At 37.1% G+C, this 7908-nt stretch overlaps 1 pseudogene; it reads right to left on the reverse strand.

The window, feature by feature from the left end:
- Positions 1 to 225: 225 nt before the first annotated feature.
- Positions 226 to 1311, reverse strand: LOC113902091 (annotated as a pseudogene).
- Between the last annotated feature and the right edge of the window lie 6597 nt (positions 1312 to 7908).

The following is a 7908-nucleotide window of genomic DNA, read 5'->3' on the forward strand; positions in this document are numbered from 1 at the left end:
TTTAAAATAATTACTTAGCAGAGTTTCTGTCAATTATTATTAAAAACAAACATTACAGACTTATATACCCACTATTTCATGCCACTTATAGATATTCAGAGAAACATTCATAACTTTAAATTAAAAGTTAATTAAAATATTGCAAATTTCTAGCTCTATTTTTTTTTAAGATTTAAAAATTTATTGAAATAAAAAAATAAAATTTAATAAATTTCAATACATTAACTCTAGAAACCAAGAAGAATTTAGAAAGGATTCCTTTAAAAAGATTTACTATTACATTCTTTGTCAGACTGTGACTCAGGGAACTTGTGGTATCATTTTACACCCCAGACACACTGCCTTGATAAATCACTCAGCAGTAGCACATGAAATCATGGATAGATGAGAGACGCATATCCACTCTTATCCAAATGTAGCAAATAGCACCATATTTCGTAGTTAATGGTAAGCAGTTTCTTCTGTAATTCTTTGGAGCAATAAGCCTTTCGACCCCTGTGTCCCCCATTTTAAAAAGAGCCACTTGGGCCTTTGTCCCAATATATTGGGTTGTCAGGAGTTAAAACGCTGGCTGAAACACTGTAGGACTCCTTACATCAGATCAGATCAGTCGCTCAGTCGTGTCCGACTCTTTGCGACCTTACATGAATGCAGATAAAAATGTCTCGGAAGGTGGTTTACTCTGATTTGGTCTTTCACATTTCAAATTTGCTTGGTTGCTCAGAGTTAGGCAGGTAGAAATAAGAATTTTAGAACTCACGATAATTTTATCCAGAAGTAGATTATGATTATTGCTGTCCAGTATGAGAGGAAAAACCAGACCAGCTGTCTTTCCCAAGATGGCTGGAATGAGTGGCTGAAGAAGAGACAAAATCCATCCCAGCCGCCGTTAGCCATCAGCCAGGCGCGGTGCCTTTCGCAGAACTGAGCACACAGAAGGGCCACCAGGAGCCGACAGTCCCTGCTAACGCCGTCGTCGTCTCTCTTCTGCCGTCGGGTAGTCTGCGGCGGCCTCTCCAGCAGCGACCCCGCGAAGGTCACGAGTGAGGCCACGCGGCCCCAGCTGGGGCCAGGGTCTTCGTCTAGTAGCCTCTAAGCCATCCTGGCCACCAGCTCGACGCGGTGCCTGCGGCAGCGGCGGTATAGGGGCAAGACATTTCGATTTGCTTCCTGGATACGTGCGGCCACGTGGCGCAGCACGGCAGCCTCAGGCGTGGACGGCGCAGGAGCTGGAGTGCCCGGCTCCCGGGCGCAGAACTCCAGGTAGTCCATCAGCAGCCGGGCGGTGCGCTCCCTAAACGGGTCCACCATGGCTCCGCCTCTCAAATTTCTAGCTCTAAAGGATAGATAAACAATTGTAATTTGAGCCAAAATAAAATAAGAATAATAAGTTAATAAAAATAGAATTTAATTAGGAAAAATTTACTAGAACAATTTTTTTTAAAAACGTCTTTTATAGTAATTAACATATTTAACACAAGTCAAGACAATAAGAATTAAAATTAATATATAAATAAACATATATAGGAAAATTAGAGATTAGAAATATTTTTGTATAATGTCATTCTAACAAGGTATGGACAGCCTATCCTTTCTCTAGTGGATCTTTTGAACCCGGGAATCAAATCAGGGTCTCCTGCATTGCAAGTAGATTCTTTACCAGCTCAGCTACCAGGGAAACCCCTCGAATTAAAAGCCAAATGAAATAATATTTCAAGAAAAATACACTTTTGTCAAAACTATTCCAATTCCTGTGAAATATATTTAAAAACGCACACACCTCAACTAATGCCACAGGCCCAGGAACTTCCTCAAAGTAATTCAGCAACACTATTAACCAGAATAGAAAATTTAATGCTATTGAATTGCTTCAGAGCACATAAAAATGAAGAGTCTCATGAATGATTTTAAGAAACCAGGTGAAATTTTGGGAAGAAAGGATAATGAAGTACATGCAGTTTTAAAATCAATGTTAAAAATCAAATAGACTAATGTTAAAATGTAACTATAAATGCAATCATTGAAAGTAAAGCATGAGTAAACAACATACCAATAGAAACACATTCAAGAATACTGTAGCATAGCCATGTATATTTCACATTTGTATGCGTGCTTTTGTGCTTTGCTTAGTTGCTCAGTCATGTCTCACTCTTGGCGACTCCATGGACTGTAGCATGCCAGGTTCCTCTGTCCATGGGGATTCTCCAGGCAAGAATACTGGAGTGGGTTGCCATGCCCTCCTCATGGACGCTTTTAATATTAATTAGAAAAGTCATTCATATTAGTAAGCTTAAGGAATAGCAAAGGAAAGCAAGACGGAAAGTACAAAGTGGCTTAAAACTCAAAATTCAAAAAACTAACATCATGGCACCCAGTTCCACTACTTCAAGGCAAATAGATGGGGAAACAATGGAAACAGTGACAGACTTTATTTGGGGGGGCTCCAAAATCACTGCAGATGGTGACTGCAGCCATGAAATTAAGACGCTTACTCCTTGGAAGGAAAGTTATGCCCAACCTAGACAGCATATTAAAAGCAAAGACCTTACTTTGCTGACAAAGGTCCATCTAGTCAAAGCTATGGTTTTTCCAGTAATCATGTATGGATGTGAGAGTTGGATGGTGAAGAAAGCTGAGTGCCGAAGAACTGATGCTAACTGTGGTGTTGGAAAAGACCCTTGGACTGCGAGGAGATTCAACCAGTCAATCCTAAAGGAAATCAGTCCTGAATATTCATTGGAAGGACTGATGCTGAAAGTGAAACTCCAGTACTTTGGCCACCTGTTGCAAAGAACTGACTCACTGAAAAGATCCTGATGCTGGGAAAGATTGAAGGCAGGAAGAGAAAGAGACAACAGAGGATGAGATGGTTTGATCACCATACCAACTTAAAGGACATAAATTTGAGCAAGTTCTGGGAGTTGGTGATAGACAGGGAAGACTGGCATGCTGTAGTCCATAGGGTCTCAAAGAGTTGGACATGACTGAGCGACTGACCTGAACTGAAAGTACAAGGATTCCCATTAGGCTGTCTGCTGACTTTCCAGCAGAAGCTCTGCAAGCCAGAACTGGTGGCATAATACATTTGAAGTAATGAAAAGGAAAAACCTACGATTAAAAGTACTCTACTTGGCAAAGCTTTCATTCAGATTTGATGGTGAGATCCAAAGATTTATAGACAGGCAAAAGCTAAAAGAATTCAGTACCACTAAACTAGCTTTAAAAGAAATGTTAAAGGGAATTCTCTAGGCAAAAAGAAAGAAAGAAAGAAAGAAAATGCAGTCAGAAATGTGAATATTACAAAAATAATATCACTGGTAAAGGAAAACATGTAGTAAAATTGTAAATCAACAATGAAGGCTAATAGGAAGGTTAAAAGACCAAAGTAGTAAAATCATCTATACCAACAAAAAATAGTTCAGGGTTTACAAAAGATATAAAATATTTTGTCTAAAACAGAAAATGTGGGAAGGGATATTTAATATAAATATTATTTTTGGTGTAAAGATCAATCTTTAGTCTCAAACGTCTAACATTATTTCTGAGCCCAATTGTAGAAAGGACAATTCAAGTGAGACCTTATATATGACTAGATGAGGATGCATTGGGGTTTACCAGGTTGTGCTAATGATTAAAAACCTGCCTGTTCCTGACCCAGGTTCAATCCCTGGGTCAGGAAGATCCCCTGGAGAAGGACATGGCAACACTCTTCTGTATTACTTGAAAAATCCCATGCCAAGGGAGCCTGGCAGGCTACAGTCTATAGGGTTGCAAAGAGTTGAATATGACTGAATCTGATTAAATGTCAAGCTGTCATAATTTCTGTTTATTACTGGTGTTAGTAGTTCAAGGAAATTTTGAGAATCTGGACCTCAATAAATCACTGTTGCTTTGTTTCAATGGAATGAATGTAAAATGTTAGCTTCTCAGACGAGTCTGACTCTTTGCGGCCCCATGGACTGTAGCCCACAAGGCTCCTCTGTCCATGGAATTCTCCAGGCAAGAACACTGGAGTGGATTGTCATTCCCTTCTCCAATCAATGGAACGCTACGACCTGAATACAAAAATTACCAAGCGGCTTAGTAATATGAGGGATGGATATTTTTAAAGAGTTTTGATCAACAAATCAGTGTCAGCTTAAAGCCTCAGGTGGCAATCCGTAATTGGGTTGTGAAGGTTCTGATAGAGATAGTATACTCCTTCTATGGCTCCTCCCTTGTAGGACTGTACTTCTCTCCATGATGTCGGGCTTAGTCACTTGAGTTGCTTTGGGATCATGGTGATTGAAATGTATCTCCTCACTATATATGTTAGGTTCAGCCTCATGACTTTTATTGAATGCAAGTCAGAGAAGTTAGCAAAATACAGGTACTTTGTGTGAAGCATACTTTGTGCAATTGGACTTTACTTTTTATGTTTCTGACATTACTCTGAGATTGAAGAGCCATGGACAATGTGGGACCAACTTGACCAAACATAGAGCTTGGAGTCAACCTCAAAAAAAAACCAAGCTAAATCAACAGAATTCTAGATGAACCATAGATATATGAGCAGGGAAAATGACACTTGAGGGTGTTTTCTCAGCACTGGCTAAACAACACTGTAAGTAACAATCAGTAATTTATGCAAAGCTAAATAGAATAAAAGAAAATAAAACAGAAAATATCAGAGTGGGTAATTCATCATAGTAAAAACTCAACTATTAAACTTAATTTGAAATTTAAGTATACACATGTGTATGCTGGGCTGCAATATAAAGTGTAGTTCTTACTGTGTTTCATGATTTTTAAGAGATTAAAAATTGCTGACTCAAATGGCATTCCAGAACTGTGCCATAATACTCAGTTATTAATCCTGTGTATTCAGTATTTTAGTGACTCAGGTAAGACAACATACTCATCAAATTGGTAAAGCACTGAAACCTGCATGGAAGGAGTAATAAATAATTTAGATAAAAAGATATAAGATTCCAAAAAATCTTCTATGTTTATCAAGTAAAAAGGATTTAGTTAATAGTAAACTGAGTGTAGGTTAATAATGCACTACAGTCAAGAAACAGTCAATTACATCACACAGTGAGTCACAAGCAATGTAAATCAGAGATGAAGGGCAGGATAGATTAATTTTACTCTGAGAGTAAACTATACTTGGCATACTATATTCAAGGATGTATTACATTTAAGACACTAAAGAGTCTGTACTGCTTTGAGAATCCCTGGATAATACTAAAAGAGTTTGGTTAAATGTGTCATTAGCAAAGTGGCTTTAAAGGAGATCATATTAGGGATGTCATAAATTACCAGAGAAGTTTTGCTGAAAGTAGAAGAAAATTACTGGGTAAGTGTACAAAAGATGGTTTTCACATGGAAGGTGAATGAAACTTCTTTTGTATGGCAATAGGGTAGCGTGATAAAGCTTGCTTAGCACAAAGTTTAATTATGTGGAATGATAAGAGATAAGTTTAATGGGGTGTTAAATCAAAAAAGAAACATACTAGTGGAGAGTCATCAGCATTTATTCAATTTGATGGAGAAGCCTTTTTGGGGGGTGATGTGGTTTCAAAAGCTATTTTAATTATAGATCTAAGAGGAATACCAAACTGTAGGAAAAGGGGAATAGAGAAAGCACAGGAAGTTAAGTGTGGGGAAAACAGCATGTTGACTTGAAGAAAAAGAACTGTAGATTAATTAGAAGATGAAGGAGTGGAGGCTTTGGGAAATAAAGATAAACAGACCTCACAGAAGGTGAGTTAACAGAACAAAAGTCTTGAATTATAAGAAATGATAAGATCCTCTATGGAGAGGCAGCAAGGATATCCCTATTGAATAATGGATGAGCTCAAGCAAAGCTGGGAGCATGGCATCTGATAAAAAGTTTGCAACTGTTTAGAACTTCAAAAGCCTTTCAAAAATTCAGAGTATTGTTTATTTTATTTTTCAGATACTAACTGTGAAGATACACAGTCTTCATTGCAAATTCAATATTTAGAAATGTCCTAAGGGTGAACATTGATGATGTTTGCAATTTTGGGACCTTTGCCAGCAACATCCCATGACTTCTTAATAAAGAGATCATAAATTTAAAATGGCATAAGATCAATTTTGCTAGTTACTTATTTATCTGTTTTGTTTATCTTGCACAGAGAGTATTTGTTTTGCTGAAAGCTTTTGAGGCACACACTATAAGATGTATCTATTGTAACAATTTCTCACAATGTTCTCATTTATATTCCTGGGTTTACAGAGAATCTTGGAGCTAGAGTGAGCCTTGAAGGTCAGTTAATGTAACTGTTCACCTAAATCCGAACACCATCTATACTATTCATATGCGTTCATTGTTCATCCATCCTCTGCTTGAATTGTGTCATCAATTCAACTGAAATTAGTACCCACTGTCACATATTTATATCAATGAGATTTATCCCTTCATTTATAAACATTATTTCAAACAACTCACTTTTTATAAACCATTCTGCCAATTCATTAAAAATGTAGATCAGGGATGAAAAGCAAAATCAATATACGCTACTAATATCTGAGACTTACAATCTGGAATTTCTTATTTGCAGTCTGGATATATTAATGTTTTACTTCTAAAGAGAATTTCTCAATTCTGTCACCTGATAACAAGACTTACTCTCCCTGAACTGAGGTTCTCAATCTTTGTAATCTTTTTGAACCATTGTAAAATCCCATAATTTGAAAGATGTTGAAAGCTCTGGGCTTTTATCCCAGAAAAAAATGGCCATAAGATTAAGGTTTACATTACTCTCTATAGGATGGCAAATTAACTGGATGCATTTGTGAATGTGGAGTTAAGAATTCCTACTTTGGATATACATGGAGCTGAATTTTTCCCGCTGGATCAGTTTAGAGAGAAAGATTGATCTCCCTGTTTAACTAGACCATTTCTAATTTTTCTCTTTATGCCACCGTTTGGTTCCTATGTACTTACATTTTCAAGATAGTGATGATCTTTATCAAAATGAACTTTTGTGAGAGTATAATATTGTTACCCATTCTAGATTACTTTACCATGAAATTATTCATGCGAGAGTATGTTTCTCTTGTTACTAATGTGGAGATTTGAGAATTCAAAGTGGGGCAGAAATGAATTATTATCCAGACATAAGTATATAAATCTACTTTAAATGACACTTTATAAAACCAAAGGCCAAGGATAGGATTATCTCTCTGGATTACAGGATGTACGGAAAGATAACAGTTATTTTGAGGAGTATGATGAGATCAAGAAAGATGCCCATGAAAAGAGGAACTTGAAGCCACAACTAACAGAAACCTTAGAACAGGACTGTGGCATTGGATTACATATAGATAAAAATTTATAAATGAGATTAATTAACCTATTATAACTGTCCCATTTTCTAAAATTATTCAGCTTGTTGTTGCTCAGTCTCAGTCACGTCTGACTATGAGACTGCAGCACACCAGGCTTCCCTGGCCTTCGTTGTCTCCCAGAGTTTTCTCAAACTCATGGCTATTAAGTCAGTGATGCCATCCAAACAGCTCATCCTCTATTGTCCCCTTCTGCTTCTGCCCTCAGTATTTCCCAGCATCAGGGTCTTTTCCAATGAATCGGCTCTTCATATCAGGTGGCCAGAGTATTGGAAATTCAGCTTCAACATCCATCCTTTCAGTGAATATTCAGGGCTGATTTCCTTTAGTATTGACTGGCTTGATCTCCGTGCTGTCCAATTCAAAATTCAGTGACCTTATTGAAATGTTAAACTATCTATCATGAAAATGTGTCTGTAAGAATAAGGGAATAATTCTAAAAAATAGGTTATTCTTTAGACTCAACCAAGAAATAAAGTGAGAACCATTCATCAGAAAAAATTTCATTCTTAAAGTCTTCAAAGGTAATAAAAAAATATTCCAAATTATACT

Source organism: Bos indicus x Bos taurus, chromosome 12 (assembly GCF_003369695.1).
Source record: "Bos indicus x Bos taurus breed Angus x Brahman F1 hybrid chromosome 12, Bos_hybrid_MaternalHap_v2.0, whole genome shotgun sequence".
Lineage (NCBI taxonomy): Eukaryota > Metazoa > Chordata > Mammalia > Artiodactyla > Bovidae > Bos > Bos indicus x Bos taurus.